Source organism: Jaculus jaculus, chromosome 1 (genome assembly GCF_020740685.1).
Source record: "Jaculus jaculus isolate mJacJac1 chromosome 1, mJacJac1.mat.Y.cur, whole genome shotgun sequence".
NCBI lineage: Eukaryota > Metazoa > Chordata > Mammalia > Rodentia > Dipodidae > Jaculus > Jaculus jaculus.
The window spans coordinates 256,028,667-256,050,086 of NC_059102.1; the positions used below are offsets into that span (position 1 = coordinate 256,028,667).

Consider the following 21,420-nt stretch of genomic DNA (forward strand, 5'->3'; position numbering starts at 1 on the left):
CACAAGCGCACAAGGGGTTCATGTGACAGGAATTTGATTGCTTACATATAAAGGGAATAGAAAGGGAGGGAGAGGGGACTTAATAGGGTGGTATTGTATATATGTAAGTAGAAGAACAGATTAATGGGGTGAAAAGGCATAAGTGAGGTCAGAGGAAGAGATTGAGTAAAGCAAAGATGGAGGAAGGCTAATCAAAACCTAGGAGGGTATAAATTAATCATATGGAAACCTACTCTTTTGGACAATGGAATATGCAGGAGCCATAGATAGTTACTAGAACATTTTCAGTGCCAGGGATGGGATACTTTCCAGTGAGTTGTTGGCCAGGAAGGTCCCTGATGCCCCCAAAGCATTACAGGCTATTGCTGAGGCCCTTGGTTTCCCACAAGGAAGAGAAGGTAAGACCTTATTGATGAAGACCCCACATACTTGGGATACAAGATCACTGAGAAATCCTGCTGGAACTGAGCCGAAAGCATTCTTCATGTAGACCAGCTGACAGAAACCTGGAGAAAGCCACACTGCATGCAGCGTAATGGGAGAGTGAGAAAGCACCAATGAAGATGCCCAACAGTGGACACTGCAAGCCTTTTATTGGGCCAAACAGGCCAAATGGGCCAACAGGTGCAATACTGGCACATCTGTTTGGGGGAAACCAACTCCCCTCTAATTTGATTGGAGGCTCACTCCATGGGAAGGAATACATCCCTGATACTGAAAACCTAAAACGGTGGTAGTCATGAGCCCTAGGGGTGTAACATCTGCTGCTGTATGGCTAAATGTATATATGATGCTCATCAAACAGCCCAGAAAGCACTTCTTTTAATGTTCATACCCATATATTAATGCTACTCTCACTTTTTCATTAGAGAACTTTCTCTTTTCAGATGGCAGTAACCTTGGGATGACTCGGAAAGCATCATATTGCTGAGAAGAAGTGACAGAAGAGTTCTCAGCACTGCAATATCTCTATCACACCTTCCAAAGCTCAGGGCCCATTGCATAAAAGGTGGCAGAAAGAATGTAAGAGCCAAAGGAAGGGTAGGACTCCTTACAAGGTGCTCCTCCAGACACAAAATGACCTGGATATTTATGACCTCACAATTCCTGACACCACTTACACAAGACCATCATAATAGGAGGAAAAGGTGATGACATCAAAATAAAAGAGAGACTGATTGAGAGGGGGAGGAGATATGATGGAGAGTGGAGTTTAGTTACAAAGGGGAAAGTGGGGAGAGGGAGGGAATTGTCATGGGATATTGTTTACAATCATGGAAGTTGTTAATTATTAAAAACAAAAAATTTAAAAACTAATCACAATGGGGGCTGGAGAGATGGCTTAGCAGTTAAGATGCTTGCCTGCGAAGCTAAGGACTCATGTTAGACTCTGCAACTCTTACATAAACCAGATGCACAAAGTGACACAAGCATGCAAGGTTGCACAAGCTCACCAGGGGCTCATGTGACTGGAATTCGATTGCAGTGGCTGAAGCCTTGGTGCATCAGTTCTCTTTGTCTCTCTCTCACTCCCATTCTCTTGATCTCTCTAAAAAAATAAAGTCCAGTCTGTTGTGCTTGCCTCAAAAAATAATAATAATTATAATGGAAGAGGCTTTATTTTTCAAATGAAGACAAATTCCCAGAGAAAATTCAGCTTTGTGATGACACTTCAGGTCATTGGAACACATACGCCATTATTCTCAAGAGGCATCTGGACATGCATCATGTCAATTTTAAACATCTTGACACTTAGTGTTGTATAGACACATAAAAGTAACAATCCACTTGCAATTCCAATATTTCTACTCTTGGTCACATCAACAATTATCTCCAATTCCTGGCATTTATGTAGGTACATATACTTATTATTCTCTTCTGTGTCTTACTTTTCAGGGTTTGCATGAGGTGAGAAATCATGAATGGAAGAAATAACTGAAAATTATGAAGACAACCTCAAAATTATTAGTGTAAGCTCCTCTTTGTGGTGACTCAAAACTCAACCCACCACAATGGTTGGTAGAATGCCCACAGAGAAGATATAACAGCCTCTTAAATAACTTCAGATGGTATCAAGGCATTGATTGCACTGCTTTTATGATGTGAATGAATTTAAAAATGTTTTGGATTCTTATAGTTTATTAGATTCAGGAATAATATTATGCCATTTTAAAATTTGTTTAGCTGAGGAACTATATAATCAATGAATTTCAGTAATGACTGGATTTAAGATTTTGGTATGGGCTACTTTGTGCTGATGTTGTTTACAGTAATTGCTTTTGGTAGTTTTCTTTTGAGGTTAGTTGTTCCTCCCATTAAAGCAAGCCTTTGATTTATATCTACCACTCATTGTGTTGACCATTAATGATATGAGTGTGAGACACACAGTCAGTTCTACAGTGGGTCAGGAAAATAGAAAAATGAGCCTTAATGACAAAACCCTCTAATTAAGTAGGATTATCATGTCCTTATGTCATGATTTTGTGGTATGAGAAATGATCATAATTTTTTATTTTTGTTTACTTTATTTTGCACATGAATACACATATACAAGTAAAGTTTAGAATGTGATCAATAGCAGAATATCATTGAACATTATACATCACAAGCATGTGAGCTATTAGTTAGATTCTGTTCTATTCTTTATTTGTTATATGGGTATACAATAATCACAATCTAGCCCTGTAAATTATATGTGAACAATTACTGAATCAGATTAGTGCCCTTATAAAAGAGGCACCAGTGCACTATGGGAAGATGCAACAGGAAAATACGTACTCAATAGCTTTTGGCAGAATCTTGATCTTGAAGTTCTTGCCTTTCAGAAATGTGAGAAATAACTTTTGGCTATGTGTAAATCATTTAGTTTATACTGTTTTGTTACAGCAGTCCAAATGGACTAAGAGAGTCATATATAAGAAAAGCAACTGATAATTACTTGAAGTATGACATAATATACTACTTAAAATGTAATACTTGAGTAGTTTTTACTAGCATTTTAACACAGAGTTATGCCAACAGAATGGCATCAATACATGAAATATGTATGTTTAATGACAGTGTGATTTTTACATAAATAAATGAACTGAAGCTTTTATGCCTCATCAACAGCCACAGACCCTTCAGAAATACTAATGTGATCAGAGGTGATAAATAGGATGGGAAAAATTAAGCATAACAGGAAAGTAAACAAATATTTCCAGGACAATTCAATCATTACAAAAAGTGCCCCTAGAACATGAAGGAATTAAAAAAAACTTTTATTTATAAAATCTTGCTTTCCTGGTAACTTTGATGTGTTGCATTTTGATTTTCATTAGGCAAGATGACAATAAATGATTAGCTTTTACTATGGCCTTGTGCCAAAGGAATGGGTTTATCTCAAGGAAATGAATGTCAAATTTTTAAAGATAAATTAACAAACCTGTCTAAAGAATCACAGTTGTCAAAAATGATAAAATATAATAAGTGATCAATATCAGGATCCCATTAACTCTTTTCAAATTACACACCCTTTGACTCCAAAGTTGACCTCTATTTTGGGGTAAATAACGATGATGATGACGATAATAGTAAAAGTACCTGACCTACCAAGTACTTTTACTATGCTTCTTTGGTTCTAATGACTTTTTGAATGTTAGTAATGGAAAACTCAGACTAAAGTTTAATTACTCACGATGCCATATCTGAACTTAGCGTAGCTAAGGCTTACAAAAGATAAAACCCACCATCTATTGATACTTATCACGTGGAAAAGCCTTGACACTTATGATTGAATTTAATCCTTATGAAAGCCTGTGATTTGAGAGCCATTATCTGAGTATTACAGATGGAAACCCTCTGATTAAATAACTAATTCAAGATTACACAGCCAGTAAGCAAGAAAAAGGAATCTTAGAGCCTCATCTGGATACACCTTTAAAGTTGGTGGTCACATCCACTGCTCCATGTAGGCCTGTTAGTCAGAAGACCTGGTTTTCAAGCATAGTAAAAATGAAATTTTTAAAAATATTATTTACTTGAGAGTGAGAGAAGAGGCACAGAGAGAGAGAGAGAGAATTGGCACATCAGCCACATCTGGCTCATTTGGGTCCTAGGGAATTGAACCTGGGTCCTTTGGCTTTGCAGGCAGGCACCTTAACCATTAAGTCATCTCTCAAGCCCTAGAAAAGTATTTTAGTCAGAGAAATATGAGCTCTTGGTGCTAAACTTTGTTTCTTATCAGGTTTGTGGCACTGAAGTCAAATCTTAGAGATAATCTAGAATGTTGTTAGTTGCTATAAGAGGTGAAACTTTTCCAGAGAACTCAAATATTTTATTCTCATTTACTTTGTGGAAGAATTATCTGACACATTTTGGCAAAGCTCATGGCAAAACCCAGTTGCCCATATAAAGCATTGTATCCAGGTCCTTATTTTCAATACTTCTCAGTCTTTTGGTTCAGATCAAGTGTAAATATTTTATTAATTCATTTTATTTATTTATTTATCTCTGTGTGTATGTGTGTGTGGTGTATATGTGTTTGTTTATGTATATTCATATGCTTGTGGACACACGTGTATGGAAGACAGAGGCCAACATTGGAAGCCTTCGTCAATCACTGTCCACATTACTCTTTGAGGCAGGGTCTCTCACTTAACCTTTGACTCACTGATTCAGCTAGACTATGCCAACCAGTTAACCCTAGGGATTCTTTGCTTCTGCCTTCCCAGCATTGGAATTATAGGCATATACCATCATGCCAGGAATTCAGGTTCTCAATGTTATGAGGGAAACTTTACTCACTGAGCCATATTCCTGGCCTCTAGATTATTTCTTTAAATGGTTACATTTTGTGTGTGATGTTAGGGTCATTCACTTATTTGTAGCTCCAGTCATGTTACCAGTTGGAACTCACTTGTGTAAGATTTTCATTCTTGGTTAACATCACAATGTTTAACCCAGCCTGCCTTTTAAACCTCCCTCAGGTCCTAGTTTGGAATTCAGTGTCCCAGAGAACTCCAGAGAACTGAATTGGATGGAAAAAAAAAAAAAAAGAACCAAGTTTCAGAGCTCTCTCTCACTCTCTTTCTTCATGTGTTTATTCAACAACATCATCAATAATAATAGATAGCATTTATTGGGATTTCAGGAGGGGCCGGCCAACCATTGTACCTCAGGAAACTGTTTCCCTGGAGAGAGGCAATCACACATCTACTTACCTCAGACAGGGCTCAGAGAACAAACCAAATTATGATTACACCAAAATCAGTGTTAATGAACCAATGAGCTCATTGGGGTTATTAACACAGAAGAGTGAATGGTTGTTTACAGGAGCAATGGAGACTCAGCGGCAACTTGCACTGAGGAAGAATCCCACCATAGCTCCATGATGCACAACCTGCAGGCAGCTTAGCTGGTCAGAGTCTCTTTTCAAAGACATTTACCTTTTATATAACTTTAGGGTGAGGTCTTTCAACCTTTTTCTAGGCTTGTTGACTTCCTGAGTCTCCTGAGATTCCTTCCTCCCCCTAGAAAGAAATGTTTCAATTATGAGAAAATTGCTATACAGCACATTATATTCAACACTTGGCTACAGTGGTTCCCTATTCCGTAGACACAAACAAAGTTTTTGGAGTTGTTGCACTTGTGTTGAAAATAATAGCAAGTGGAACCCAGGCAGAGAGACTCAAATATAAGACCACACAACTTCAATGGCCAAACTCAACAATTACTTGCATATCTGTCTGGATGTGTGCACACATGTATGGAAATATCTGTAAACATAGAAATATGTGCATAAGCTAATACAACAAGGACAATCAACTTTTCTTGCTGCCATTCTGTCCCTCCTCACCATCTGGAGGATCACAAATTATGGGTCCAGTGATATTCAGATTCTCTTCTTTCTACAGTTTCTCTATTATGCTTCTATTTAATGTTGTGCTCATACCATGTCAGGTAGGCATGACTTTCCATATCTAGCAGACAAGGGCATCAAAGTTCACAAGATCAAGTGTCCTTCATATTATATATCTATAAACACATGATTGGCAATGGAAAGATGTTGGGAAATCTTTCTTTAAAAAAAAAAAACTCTTTCTTTCATTTCCTTTCTGATAAAGAAAAATAAAGCACACTCCACAGACACAAAGAAAATTATTTTGGATACATTTTTATAGAGCTATACATTGTAATTATGTGAATGAATTGTCATCAACTTCAATCATGCTAAAATACTCATATTTTTAATATAAGAAAAAGACGAATAAATACTCATTAACATCTAAGGCCTCAAGTACTTAAATTTTACTTTGAGATAGAAAATTGGTATGAAAAGAAGCCTGCATTAGTCATCCCTATCTACTCGTCCCACCCTCTTCCATTAAAAATAATTTATACAAGTAATCATCTTTGAAGCCAAAAGTGATTTTAGAAGAAACTTCAATCACTTAGCCTTTAAATTTTAAAAAGCGTCAAGCTATACCAAGCATAAGTGGTAGCTCTCCTACTTGACTGGATACACTCTCCTTTTTGCCCTTCTGGTTGTTCAGAAATTTGGGAAGACCTGGCAGTGCAGAAAAATTTGGCTGTGCTTGTCCTATGTGCATTTTTGTGTGTACAATTATTTTCATACATGCACAAATACAATAGAACCAAACATACACAGTTCCATGTTGTGACAAAGTAAGCGTCAAAAACTTCAACTCCCTGCACATACTCTTCCTAGGAGATTTTTTAACTGATTTCAAATTAAAGTTGTACTTTAATTGACCATCCCTTTAGAACCTCACAGTTATGGGGATTTGGGATTACAGATATGGCTCAGTGAGTAAAATGCTTGACACACAAGAATGAGGACTTGAGTGCAGATTCCCCAAATTGCACATAAAATTTCAGGTGTAGTTTCATAAACCTATAATCTCAGTGCTGGGAATGCAGAGATGTGAAATCCCTAGGGTTCCCTGATTAGCTAGTCTATCTTAAAGAGCTAGATTAACTAAATGAGATACATCCCCATGCTTCAAACAATAGACATGAAAATTGGTAGAGAAAGACATCTGATTTCTACCACTGGCATCTACAACTACATACCTTCATACACACACACACACACACACACACACACACACACACCTACCTTACAGTTTTCCTGACCCAGAGTTGGCAGAACAAATAGTTTACAAAAATACATATGTTATGTTTATCTGTTTGCAGAAGCCACCTTGTCATCCATCCCTGTTCTTTTCATTGGATAACTACATTTATGTCCAGATAACATGGAGAAGCTTGAGATCACTACTGGAAACAGCAGGAAAAGTAATACCAAGGGTAATTTTCTAATGTTAATGATAATATTTAGCATGTCATTTTAAAAATGTTTTTATTTATTTGAGAGAGAGTGATAAAGAGAGGCAGAGGCAGGTAGATAGTGGGCCTCTGGCCCCTGCAAATTCCAGACGCATGCAACACTTTGTGCATCTGACCTTACATGGGTACTGGGGAATTAAAACTAAGTCCTTTGGCTTTGCTGGCAAGTGCCTTAACTGCTAATCTATCTCTCTGTCCCTAACATGTACATTTTAATATGATTTGTATATAAACACTAAATGCCATCTTTTTTCCAAACTGTCTGATGGTGACACATATGCATGGAGTCTAGAAGGCCCAGTTCTTGGAAATAGAGTAAAATAGCTACCAGAGACTGAGGTGTGAAGGAACACTGGGGAAGGGGTATTGTTCCATAATGACAAGGTTTCAGTGTGAGTTAGAATAAGTTCTGGTGTTCTGCTGCATATCACAATGACTATGCATGATTCCCATCTCATTCTTTAAACTACCCAAGAGAGGGCTTCTCAATGTTCTCATCACAAAGAAACACCCATACTAGAAAATAGCTGATGGCTCAAGTGTTAGGCTTAGAAACCTGGAAACTCTAGGATGTTTGATACTGAATAAAGCCAAGTGATTTCATAGTTTTATGTTGGCTGTGAGTCATCTTGGATGTCACATTTTTGGATTTCCTAAATTAATTCCTCATAGAGACCCATCTGTTGGCCAGGCATGACGGGTGTTTAGAGCAGAAATCCTCAGTTTTCTCAACAGGAGGGCATATCCTCTGGCAAAGAGAGGCCCATGGACCAAGGTGGAAGTAAGCCTGGGGCAACCTGACATGAGGAACAGCATGAGCATCTGTAGGCAAGTGTTTCTCCACCAACTATCCTGTGCTTTTAAAGGCTACAGTTCTTTCATCATTAAGAGTAACGGAAATCTCTTCAGCAGGAAAGGAAATTAAAGTTTTGTTCTATTTGGTTTTGCTTTCTCCTGTCTCCTCTTGTTTTGTTTTTAAGTTCAAAGATTTCATTATACAGTATTATAGAACTTAAGAGTAGAAAAGAAGGCAGAACTCCTATTAAACAAGAAGGGTCCCAAGCACCTAATCCACCTGGTGACTCTGATGTGTGATGTTTATAGGAAGAGGAAATTTTTATAGGGAGACAATATCTATGAAGAGAATCAGGTTTAATGGGAAAAAATCTAGGGAAGATAATAATTTAGGAAAAACCCACATTCTTCCTTACAGGCTCAAGAACATTTCTTACCTTCAACCACTTTTAGTTTACTTTTAGAGACCCCATGAACCCTAAATTCTTTATTCTCCTACCTGTGAAGATGCGGCCCTACCTGACATTAGCGAATTGGGGTTGATGGTTTATCTAGCTTTTTTGAGGTGAGTAGAGTTGTTAGTTGTAGCAGTTAGAGTACCCTCCAGTGCACCTACTTAAGGCACCCCAAAAACACATTGGTGTAATGAGTGAAGAAAGCCCAAGATACAGACATCACAGATAAAGAATGAAAGACAGGAGCCAGGGAGAAGTGGGCACTGAGAGAGCTCATGATCAGAGGGGTCTTCAGGGTTCCCATTCACATATACTTTCAGGCCATGGAGGACAATCAAGGAGTCCCAAGTCGGTGGAGTTAAATTACTGCAACACCATCTGAGTGTGGGCTAACCACTGGGTCCCTGCCAATACACAGGAGGTGATGCAAGAATTTATGGAGTCTGAAAGCAGTGGAGCCATTCTGGGTTCTTGGTTGTGTTTTAACCTATGAGTTAAGGTGCAAGAGCGTCACTGTTATTCAAAACTTCCACTTAGTCCAATTCTTGTCTTACGAATTTAAAGAATGAGAACCAAAGACTGCAGAGGGTGAAGTTTACAAAGATTATGCTATAGAGCTTAAGAGAAGGAAAGAAAGCAAAGCTTCTGTAAAACATGAGACATCTAGAGTGGGTAATCCCTGACTTCTTTTTTTTTTTTTTAATTTTTATTTATTTGAGAGTGACAGACATAGAGAGAAAGACAGAGGAAGAGAGAGAGAATGGGTGCGCCAGGGCTTCCAGCCTCTGCAAACGAACTCCAGACGCGTGCGCCCCCTTGTGCATCTGGCTAATGTGGGACCTGGGGAACCGAGCCTCGAACCTGGGTCCTTAGGCTTCACAGGCAAGCGCTTAACCACTAAACCATCTCTCCAGCCCCTCCTTTTCTTTTTAAAAATATTTTATTTATGTATTTATTTATTTACTAATGAGAGAGAGAGCACACATGCCAGGGCCTCCAGATGCATGTGTCACCTTGTGGATGCTGTCACCTTATGTGGATACTGAGGAATCAAACCTGGGTCCTTTGGCTTTGTAGGCAAGTGCCTTAAACACTCAAGCCATCTCTCTAGCCCTGTCTCCTCTTCTTGAATAAAATAAAGGGATCTAAGAAACTTGGGGGTCCTAGGACTCATGTGTGACTTTGCTTTTGCTTCTCTCTTGCCTTTTGGTCAATGAGTCATTCAGTCATCATACAATCATATAAGCCAATAAATAACTACAATGTCCCTTTCCTACATGCAATCACTTGGTGTGTGCAGCAGAGCTCCCAACCAGGACCCCAGTATCTGACAGATCTGAGCCTGATTCCAACACGGCCATAGTGTGGCTGTATGAACTCACATAGACGTCTTAGTAAGCACATTTTTCCTTTGCTGCAGTTCTCTTTATTTGCAAAGAAAGATAACAGTATTGCTTACATCAGGAAGTTGTCTGAATTAAGCACAATAACATTTAACTACTTAGCATTTTATAATAAATATTAGTTATCTATATTAGTAAATAAGTTGTTAAACACTTCTTGGCTGATAATACTTTGAATGTTGTTAGGTGTAAATATGCAGAAAACTCAATGATGTGTAGGGAAAATGAAAAAAAAAATACAGTAGGTCAGATAGCCTAAATTTAATGAGTTTAAAGTGCAGTTTGGTGAAGGTATGCTTTATTCTTTTTAAAGTCCTTGTATTAGCATATCAAAAATTATGTTTCTTATTGTGCTTCTCTTTCCTTCGTCCATCTTTCCCCTTGAGCCCTCCCTAAACATAGCCTCCTTTATGCTTCCATACAACACGTTTCGTTTGACCCATAACTCCTGTCTGTACAACACCTGATCCCTTCTTGTTGTTCTTTCATAGTTTGCTATCTCCACAGCCTATATTAACTCAACTCCCCTTAGTTACATACATACACCCATTAAAATTTAGGATCATATGACTCAGCTATTGTGTTCTATTCTTTTGGCTCAGCTTGCTTTCTTTTGTCTGGACCAAAATAAGCAGCTTTAGAAGCCCTCTCTTTGTATTAGTGCCCACAATGTCCAAAAGATTATCACGTTTAAGATTCTGAGGCAAAATGTTGACTTTTCTTATAAATTCACCACATTTGAAACTCACTAGCAAGTCAAGAAAAAGCCAAATAACTGTCTAAGATTAAATAAACTGAAAAATAGTAGTGATTAGGATTTGATTAGCACTTGTTATCACAGTAAGGAACATTTTTCAGAACTGGAGATAAGTTTTTAAGCAAGTCATGAGGTGATGGAGGACTTTAGAAATACAATCATTTGAATGAAGTGTGGTAAGGGGGAAATATTTTTCTAATAGCTTTCTATATCAATAGATTAATATTTCTTCAAACATTTACAGAGTTCTAGCATTTGTAATATCGATCTTCAGTTTTTTTTGCAGAACTTTGTCATTCCGAAGCATATATTCAAGCTTAATCACTAATAAACTTCAAAAGTTTAGTAATTCATTCCTGCCTTTGGACATCAGTCTTGGCTCCCCCGCCCCCCATAAGAAAATAGAAGGGAAAAGGAGGCAGGATTAGATGAACTCCAAATTCCCTCAAGCTCCACAAGTCGCCATGACCACAATACATTTCCTTTATAAATGATGAGAATAGCTGTTAAGCAATCTCTCAACTTCTGCTCTGAAAATTACACAAAATAACCCAAGCTCCTTTTATCTTTTCTCACCCTTACTATTTTCTATTCCTTTAATCTTTGTGTTGATATTCAATGGACTTTCTTCAATTTCTGCACATCCCATCCTTTCTAGGAAGTTTCTAATGGGAAAAGGGGCAGATGAAGATATCCACAATGTGTCCTAAGCAAGAGAGTACTACCTCTCCCCAAGATATTTCTAACTTATGCCCATATTGTTAGCAATACTTTATTTTTCCAAATTATCATCTTAAATAATTTTAGTAGGTTTTTAAAATAGACTGTTATTTTCAGTTTAAGGGTTTTCTTTTGTTGTGAAACTTAAATATAACGAAATGTACACTTTTACTTACTAAATTTATTTTATTTACTAAATTTAATGTACATTTATCTGTATAATCCAAATTTTTAATAAATATCCTTCAATAACACCCTGGCATGTTTCTCATGCCTTTCAAAGTAAATCATCACTTCAACAATCCCAGAAAGAACAATTATTCCAATTTTCCCACTGTAGAATAAATTTTCTAGAACATAATGAAAACAAAATCACATGGTGTGTGTTCTTTTGTATGGAAAGACTGTTTCCATAGTCAAAGTTACTTACTATATTTGTACATTAATTTTTTAATTCCCTATTCATCTCTATAGCTTTATCTCCTCTTATTTGCTCAATACTATATGTTATAATAAAATTTTAGGTCAGTTAGTTGGTCTTACCTACTTTGATAGTCTTTTCAATCATGCTTTAGCTCTTTGAGTATCTTTAATTTCTGATATAAATCACATAAAAGTTTAGATGCTCTTGTCTAAAAATTAATTTTTTTTTTATTTGTGTGAGAGAGATACAGAAATAGGAAGAGAAATAGAGAGAGAGGGGGTGGGGGGAAGATGGGCATACCAGATACTGCTAACAAACCCCAGATGCATGTGCTCCCTTGTGTATCTGGCTAACATGGGGCCAGAGGAATCAAACCTGGGTCCTTTGGCTTTGCAGGCAAGTGCCTTAACCACTAAGCCATCTCCATCTTTTGAAAGAAAATTGAATTGCTTTGCATCTATAAATGAACTTTCAGAACATTTATATTTTACCTTTTTTTTTTTTTTTTTTTTGATATAGAGAGACTAGCTATCCCAGGATGTCCTGGAATTCACTATGTAGTCTCAGGGGCTGGCCTTGAATTCATAGCAATCCTCTTACCTTTGCTTCAAGTGCTGGGATTAAAGGCATGCACCACCATTCCCTGTTATTTTACCAGGTTTTTAACCTATAGATCCAAATTTAATCTTTTACATTAAGCAATTTCTTGTACTTTCTTCAGAATTTTTGCATAAAAAAGAATATCATGGTTTAAAATAGCAACAATATTTGGACAAGAGAATAAAAACATGCATAAATTTTGAGGAATCTTTAAAAATAAAAAAACCCTGAAAGTCATAATCTCAATAAGCAAGTGGATATTTCAAATTCAATGGTTAATTAACTGATACCAAAAATAAAATATGATAACTAGAAAATATGTCAATCTTCAAATAGATCTATCTTGGCAAATGGATATGTGGGCAATATTAAATATCTGAGTCATACATCAGTAAGCAGTTGATAAGAGGTTTCTCTATATAACTTGTTTTGTCCTTTAAATTTAACAGAGAAGCCTTACCTGGAATGGAAACTCTTAGCAGCATTACTTCTGCAAGAGATAGCACAATGAAGAGAGATAGGGTTAAATAAAACAAGCTCATCTCTGATTTACACAGAATCTCTTTTTAAACAGAGTAGGCCAGTTATTGTGGATATCAACAAGTACACACATGGTTAAGAGAGTAAAGGATGGGTTACAGATTAGGAAAGAGAGGAAGATTATTTTATTTGAACCTCAGAGCAACCTCATGGAATAGTAGCATTAGCCACTACTTTGCAATAATAAAATTTAAGCAAAAATGTGACAAGTCCCACCCCACATAAGATAATCAATTTCCAGAATCTGAGCATCTAAATCAGGGGAAACACAAAGTTAATCATGGAAAATGTACAAAGAATGAAATGCAACTTAATGTGAGATTGAGCTTGAAGGATAGACTGAACCAAGATTCCCAAGGCTCAGTAAATTTTGTTAAGACATTTTCTCCCCATAGCAATGAGAATCTATAGAAGAGACTTGAAGATGTTAATGAGAATAGTAATAGTGAGATGAAAAGACAAGAGATAATCCACGAGCTGCTATGAACATGATAAAGAGGCGATGGTATGAGTCTAGGTGCAAAGTCCACATACAGCAGAGATTCCTGCACACACTTGCTCATTGTGGCACTATTCATAAGAGCCATGGTTTGCAATGTCCATTAATGGAGGAATAGACAAAGAACATGTTGTTTATATGCACAGTGGAATATTATTTAGATGTAAAGAACATAATCATGTCACTTACAAGAAAATCAATGGAACTAGGTATCATCATATTAAGTGAAATAAGGCAGACTCATTACGACAAATCCCACACATTGTCTCTCATAAACAGAATATAAACTTAAAAAAGAAAAATGATACAGAAGTAGAAGAGGGACAATTTTTGAGATGAGAAAGGAGATTCCACAGTTGTGGGAGGACAAGAGACAGTAATGAGTATAGTTAATGTGATAAGCGTATGTTATGTAAATATGTGGAAATGTAATAATGAACTCATCATTTTGTAAAATTAATGCACATTGATAAAGAAAAGAAAAAAATGCTAGCTATTGTTGAAACGAAGCCAAGTGGGTGTATTTGAGAACACTTTGCAAGGTGTCTATGGAAAATATGAGTGCAATAGATGTAAGGAGCTCCTAGTACATTGATAGAGTATTTGCTGAGATTAAATGAAGGGAAGACATGAATCTACTGAGTTAAATAAGTGGAGTGCCTATTGGAGCAGATTGGTACTGAGGCAGTAGATAAGAGTTTGATCTCATGTGTGAAACTCACTTCCTAGGCAGCTTTGGGCAAACTGTTTTTCCTTATTGGAACCTGATTTCATGTGCAGAAACTCAGTGTGCTATATAGACTAGTAATAGATAGAGGTTTAAGAGAAAGTAACACTGTAGACATGAAAGATCTATAATCTTTTTTTTTAATTTTTATTTATTTATTTATTTGAGAGTGACAGACACAGAGAGAAGGACAGATAGAGGGAGAGAGAGAGAATGGGCGCGCCAGGGCTTCCAGCCTCTGCAAACGAACTCCAGACGCCTGCGCCCCCTTGTGCATCTGGCTAACGTGGGACCTGGGGAACTGAGCCTCGAACCGGGGTCCTTAGGCTTCACAGGCAAGCGTTTAACCGCTAAGCCATTTCTCCAGCCCAAGATCTACAATCTTATAACATGGGGCAGAGGGAATGATACTAGCATAGTTACCTATTTGGCATATTATAATACCATCTTCTCTACAATCTGTCTCAAATACTTAAAATACCCCCAAAAAAACTGAAGTAAAGATATAACTTGACCTTTAAGGCTAAGCTGAGATATTTATTCACATGTATCAGTAATTAGGTTTAAGAAAGTGGGCAGCATTGTATTTTCCTCCCTAAACCATGTTTTAGAAGGTCCCATCTTCTCTCTGAGGGAATATTCCAGAATCTTGGGAAAGGAAGCCTTCTTGTTAGACTCTAGCAAACTGAATAGACAATTATGTATGGTACATAGATATAAGATGATTTTTCTCTTTAAATCTCAGACCAGAGTTTGAATATCTAAAGTTTTTTAGCATACGAGAGAAGTATTGAGAATGAAATTAGCTTTCTCTCTTGATAGTACTGGAATTGATGGAAAAATTCAGAAGCAATCAGATGATCTAGATACTAAGAAATAGAGATACAAGATGTGATTCAAGTTGTATCTGATTCTGTATGCAATATCTTGTTAATATTTATCATTTCTTGCAAAGATAATTTTCTCAAAGTTTCTTTTCTGGCACAAATTGAGTGGGTTATGAATTTTCATCAGGTTTGTCTATGGAATTTTTTTAAGCTAATGAATGTGAGAGAGGAATTAAATGTTCAGAAGCAAGATGCAGATAGTGGGTTTTCTAAAGAAAGGGGAATAATTTGGGATGTGGTACTATTTTCTGTTGTTCTAGATATCTGATGTGAAAAATGCTAATCCTCTATGTCAGTCCAGGTAGGTATAATAGAGCAGTAGAACTTTTGATTGTCTCTGGGTTTCTTGCAGAGAGCTTACCTTGATCTTAAAAATACACATATAGAATTCAAAAGTTAACATTTTATAGATTGAATTCATATAGGTTCTGTTTTAATTTAACAAAAGACATGAGCTGTTGGAAATAACATTGTGAATGAATAAGCCTATTTTTTTTTCTGTCTTGTAATTATAGATGTATGTTTCTTACTGTAAAGTATAGTACAGTCAAAATACACGACATCCCCAAAAGAAGCAGATATAAATCACCCTGGGTATTATACAAGTGGGATATCAAATAAGAAAACCTGTACAATAAAGTTTCATGAGGCCTTTGAATTTCATGAGGTCTGTGAATCAGAAGTCATTGAATTGAGAAATGTGATGAGCAGGGAGGGTATTGCACAGTAAAGGGCATCCTAAAGTATGCAAGCAAGGAGTGTACTGACTACAATGGAAGAAAACTGGGCATTTTTATGTGTGGTCACAGTGGCAGTGTTTTTGGTCAGGAAGTATTAGCATATAAATTAATATGGGTCTTTGACTATGACTATCAGATATATAGGGCTGGGGGAGAACCAGTTGGTTTTCTCCACCCCACCCCACATAATAGAGTGCTGCTTTGGCCGAATGTGGAGAGGATTCCCTAGCAAACACTAAAGAAACTGAAAGATGAAATCGGGTGGTTCTTAATTGAAATCAATTGTGACAGCATTTATCTTTAGGCAGAACTGGCTGTCACAGGTGGAGGTGGAGGGCTGAGTCCTACATGAGTGTCCTGACCACTTTAGATGGCAACTTCAACCCCCAGCTACAGGTGCAGAGTGGGGTTCCTCCACTACCAGGATTTTATGAATTTACTACAATACCTCACAGAACACAAGGAAAAAGTTAACTTATGCTTAATGATTTTTTTTAGAATGGACAGCTTTAAAAGAATGTTTTTTAAAGCCAACTAAGTAGAAACATGAAAGGTTCTGGGGTGCAGGGGGGTCTCCATCCCTACACATTCCTTCTGTAACTTCTTTATGTCTACTTCAACTTCTAGGCATGTGAACAGGTTTTGTCAGCCTGAAAGCTCTCCAAACTGAGTCCTTTGACTTTTTGTGGAGGTTTCATTACTTATCCATCATTAATTAGTTCTTTCACCCCTGAATCACCATCTCAACCTTCAACCCTCTTTCCCAACATGAAAATAGGATTGGAGTTAAAAGTTACAAAGGTTAATGAGTCAGCCCCATTTTATAGCAATCTAATAGTTTCCCAAAACACCTAATTAACATAAACTCACATGCGGTTGGGTCAAATACATTTGTAATGATCTTTATAACTCACTCCAGAGATATTCCAGAGAGCCATGTTACAAGAGTTACAAGGATTTCAGGAGCTGTGAGCCAGAAAATATGAATGGGAGCCAAAACATAGGCATTTATCCCTTGATATCCATGGGAGAGTAGTTGCAGGACCTCTATGGATGCCACAGTACTCAGATACTCTAACTCCATTGTATTTAATGCAGAGGATTTGCATAAAACATAAACTTAGTTGATGGGTTCTCAATGGTTAAAAGCGCATGCTTATATAAGCCTGAAAACTGGAATTTGGATCCCCAGAACCCACATAATGCCAGATGTAACTAGCACACACACCTATAATTCTAATGCTTCTCTGGCAATTAGAAGTGAAGTGAGGAGAATCCCAAAGCTTGTAGGCTGTCACAGTGGCAGAAACTAGGAAATACCCTAGAAACATGTGCATGTTTATACATACACAAAAACCCTAATATCATGTCTCATACATTAATCATTTTTAGATTATTCACAACGCACATTATAGTAAATGCTACATAAATAGCTGTTACATGGCATCATGCAATGAATGGGAGGGGGGAGTCTACACAGTTTAAGTGAAGACACTTTTTTATTATTATTATTTTCAACCCTGTGTTCCCAGAGTTAACCCATAGGTATGGAAGCAACAAATACAGAGGGTGAACTATACTCTTCAGTATCACAGCCAACAACTGGGTTATGCAGACTACATGAGATATAGCCCATGAAGAGGACCCTGGGACTTTAAACCTGAGTGACTCAGAATTGTATGTGGTGCTGTTTTGTAGAAATGGTCCCACTCCTAAGAAGAGGATTTGACTTAGGAGTAGCTATTACATGATTCTGTACCTGTGATACGTTTGAAATGCCAGGTCTAAGTGGACACTTGTTAATTATTAATGCAAGACTGAAGTTTGAACAATGATGATGATTCTGAAGTTGGATCTTTGTAGCAGTCCCATACAAATAAAGAGAAGTAACTTCTCCTGTGTGTTAGGAATCCAAGAAATGTATAGCTTAAATCTCCACGAATACTCATTCTATTCATTCTGTTGCTACCCAGACTCTCTCTCTCTTGCCCACTCAATTAACATTACCTGGAGTGTCTTGGTCATGTTTTACTTTCTATCAGATGCTTATAAAATATTTCAAACATCAGTTTAAACCCATGGGTTTGTTGAACAGTCTTCCAAGCTTATTCTAATGATTCTGGTTCAGACTTTTTCAGTTCTTACATCACTCTTTTAAACACTGAGCTAGAAGCCTTGCTTCCTATGAATGATTTGCTGACATATGTATTTCCCCAACAGAAAGGCAGAGTGCCAGTAGTTTTATCTTTTCGTCTCTAGGGCCAAGCAATATGTGGCATATGATTTTTAATTGGAAATGCATTCAAAGTATTATGTAGCCACTAAGAATGTTCTTCAAATAATATTATAAGTAAATAAAAATGTTAAAGTTGAGAAGCTTGGGAAACAAAGCAAGTTTGGAAAGGGTTAAGAAAAACCTGGAATGAGAGAAATTCAAATAAATAGGCTGTACTTTCTCATATTCACTCTGTCCCTCAATGGGCTATGCTGTAAGCTCATTTCTCTCTTGGGCTTCTTATGTCAATGAAACCAGGATTATATTCCATGCTTCCTGATTCCCAAAATTATTAAATTGTAATATATTGCACATGACTAACATGCAATTATTTTTTATCTTTTTCTTATTTTATCTTATAACCTCAGCACCTAGTGAAATACTTGACGTATACAAAAGACCTGCACTTAATCTATCAAGTGATTTGATCTGATTACTACTAAGTAAATTGCTTGTTACTAATAAAATTTAAATCTCAGTACTTATTTAATCAGCATTTACTAAACTATGAGTGGAATTTAGACTATAAATATCAGACTTTGGTTAGTAAAGTCAACAGAAAATATTCATTGAATTACTCTACTTGAGTTTAGTAATGAAAAAGAATCAAATCTATACATAGATTTTGTTAGTTAAAAATTAATCTTAATATCATAGCATTAAATTATAGAGTTACCATTATTAGACATATTTATTCATGAGAGATAATTTGATATTGTACAAAATAAGCCAAATACAAGCTATAACCTCTTGCAGTGTAATTTTTCATGGATGAGCTCTTGCATACTTAATATCCTTGGAGGTTATATTTTAACATCATCTAATTGCCACTTTCCCTTTATTTCTATTCACTTTGACAAGCCACTTTGCCTAAAATAATTTAATATTATTATGAATGAGATAGTGTTAAAACTAGCCTATAACATTAATTGCCTTTGTTTATGCCAACAACTCTAGTGAATTAACATACTAGAGTGTGGGAACAAATGCTCCTGAAAGTAAAGTGAAAATGCATTCTTCACAAATTTTTACATGATTTCTGAAGAATTTTGAATGTTTCTATTTTGAAGAGCATACATTAATACTACAAATGAAGGTCTTTGGTAGTATAATTAATATAAATAAGAAATCACTTTGTCATCCCTTTTTATTTCTTCTGCTGCATCCTTACCTATGCAACCAGGGCACCACTGTGCTGAATGGTTGGTCCCCATGTCTTTGGGAATGACTCGGACATACATGATAGAATATCCTTTGAAATGAGAGGAAGAGATATCCCTGTCACAACCACCAGGATGCAGAGAGCATTGTAGAAGTGGTGCTGGAACAAACATTAGTGCTGCCTCACTGTTAGCCAAAGAACCATCGCCCCATGGAGATGGTAGCAGTAGATACTAAGTAAACTAAAAACTCATCAAAGTTCTGAAAATAAAAAGCTGTTGAGAGCTCGGAACTAAATGAAACGTTTCTTTCATGTCATTCAAAGGCTCAAGGAGCATAGCAGAAGAGACACTGGAAAGAATGCAAGAGCCATAGACTGCTTAGGCATACTTAGAGGCCTTGTCTTCCAAACATGAAATGACTGGTGCATTCATGTCCCTACAGAGGTAACAGGTACCCCAATGAGACCAGCATGGTTCTTTCCCTCCTCTTATGATGGTCTTGTGTAGGTAGTGTCAGGCACTATGAGGTCATGGATATCCAGGACATTTTATGTCTGGAGGGAGCATATTGTAAGGAGTCCTGCCCTTCCTTTGGCTCTTACATTCTTTCCACCACCTCTTTTGCATTAGACCTTGAGCCTTGGAAGGTGTGATTGAGATGTTACTCAGTACTCTAGTCACTTCTTTCCAGCACTATGATACCTTCTGAGTCGTCCCAAGGTCACTGCCATCTGAAAAGAGAAGATTCTCTACCCAAAGTGAGAGTAGCGTTAATATAAGGGTATAAATATTAAGAGAAGTGCTTACTGGGCAGTTTGATAAGCATAGTATATACATTTTTTTATTTAATTTTTTTTTAAATTTATTTGAGAGTGACAGACACAGAGAGAAAGACAGATAGAGGGAGAGAGAGAATGGGCGTGCCAGGGCTTCCAGCCTCTGCAAACGAACTCCAGACGCGTGCGCCCCCTTGTGCATCTGGCTAACGTGGGACCTGGGGAACCGAGCCTCGAACCTGGGTCCTTAGGCTTCACAGGCAAGCGCTTAACCGCTAAGCCATGTCTCCAGCCCAGTATATACATTTTTCCAAACATCAGCAGATGTTACACCCCTAGGGCTCATGACTGTTTAAGTTTTCAGTATCAGGGATGTATTCTCTCCCATAGAGGGGCCTCCAGTCCAATTGGAGGGCTGTTGGTTTCCCCATGACAGACATGCCACTATTGCACCCATTAGCTCATTTGGCCTGGCTGGCCAATTATAAGGCTTGCAGTGTCCACTGTTGAGTATCTTCATGGTAGTATCTCTTTCTCCCATTGAACTACATGTATAATGGCTTCTTCTAGCTTTCTGTCAGCTGGTCCACATGGAAGAGATTATCAGTTCAGTTCCAGCAGGATTTATCAGTGGTCTTTCAGCCCAAGTATGTGGAGTCTTCAGCAATAGGGTCTTAGCATCAATTCCTGGTGGGAAACCAAGGGCCTTGGCAGTGGCCTATAATTTTGGGGGGGCACCAGGGATCTCCCTGGCCAACAACATACTGGAGGTATCCCATCCCTGGCACTGAAAATTTTCTAACAATGATCTATGGCTCCTGAGTATTCCATTGTCCAAAACTGGAGGATTCCATATGATTTATTTGCATCCTCTTAGATTTTGATTAGCCCTCCCTCCACCTTTCCTTTACTCATTCTCTTCCCCTGACCTCACTTTGGGCCTTTTCACCCCGTTTAATCTATTATTCTACTTACATATATAGAATACCAACCTATTATTCCCTCTCCTTCTCTCTTTTGTCCCCATACCCCATCCCTATTCCAGTAAGCCCTCTTTTCTTTCCAAGTAGTCCTTATCATTCTTTTTGTCCTTCTTTCTCTCCTTAGCAGCCATCTCACAGTTCAAGCATTTCCAAAACCCTAATGTCTCTGCTGCCACTAATGCCTCATGTCATGACCTCATCATGCTTGCATTTATAGACACCAAAAACCCTGCCTTGCATTGCTCAGTGGCTATTTCCACAATACTGCACTATAAATCAAACTAATTTCCCTTTCCTGCATCTGCTGTAGTTCTATAGTCAGTACC

The 21,420-nt window shown here is 37.4% G+C and overlaps 1 long non-coding RNA gene across 1 annotated transcript in view; it reads right to left on the reverse strand.

Annotated features, from left to right (window-relative positions):
• The window catches only part of LOC123458720, a 30,344-nt gene extending 17,350 nt beyond the window's left edge, over positions 1-12,994 (reverse strand). The window contains exons 1-2 of the long non-coding RNA XR_006635755.1: positions 12,965-12,994; positions 5,427-5,510 (exon numbers count right to left, since the gene is read on the reverse strand). This is a non-coding gene — a long non-coding RNA (uncharacterized LOC123458720). The remainder of the gene's footprint in view (positions 1-5,426; positions 5,511-12,964) is intronic.
• Between the last annotated feature and the right edge of the window lie 8,426 nt (positions 12,995-21,420).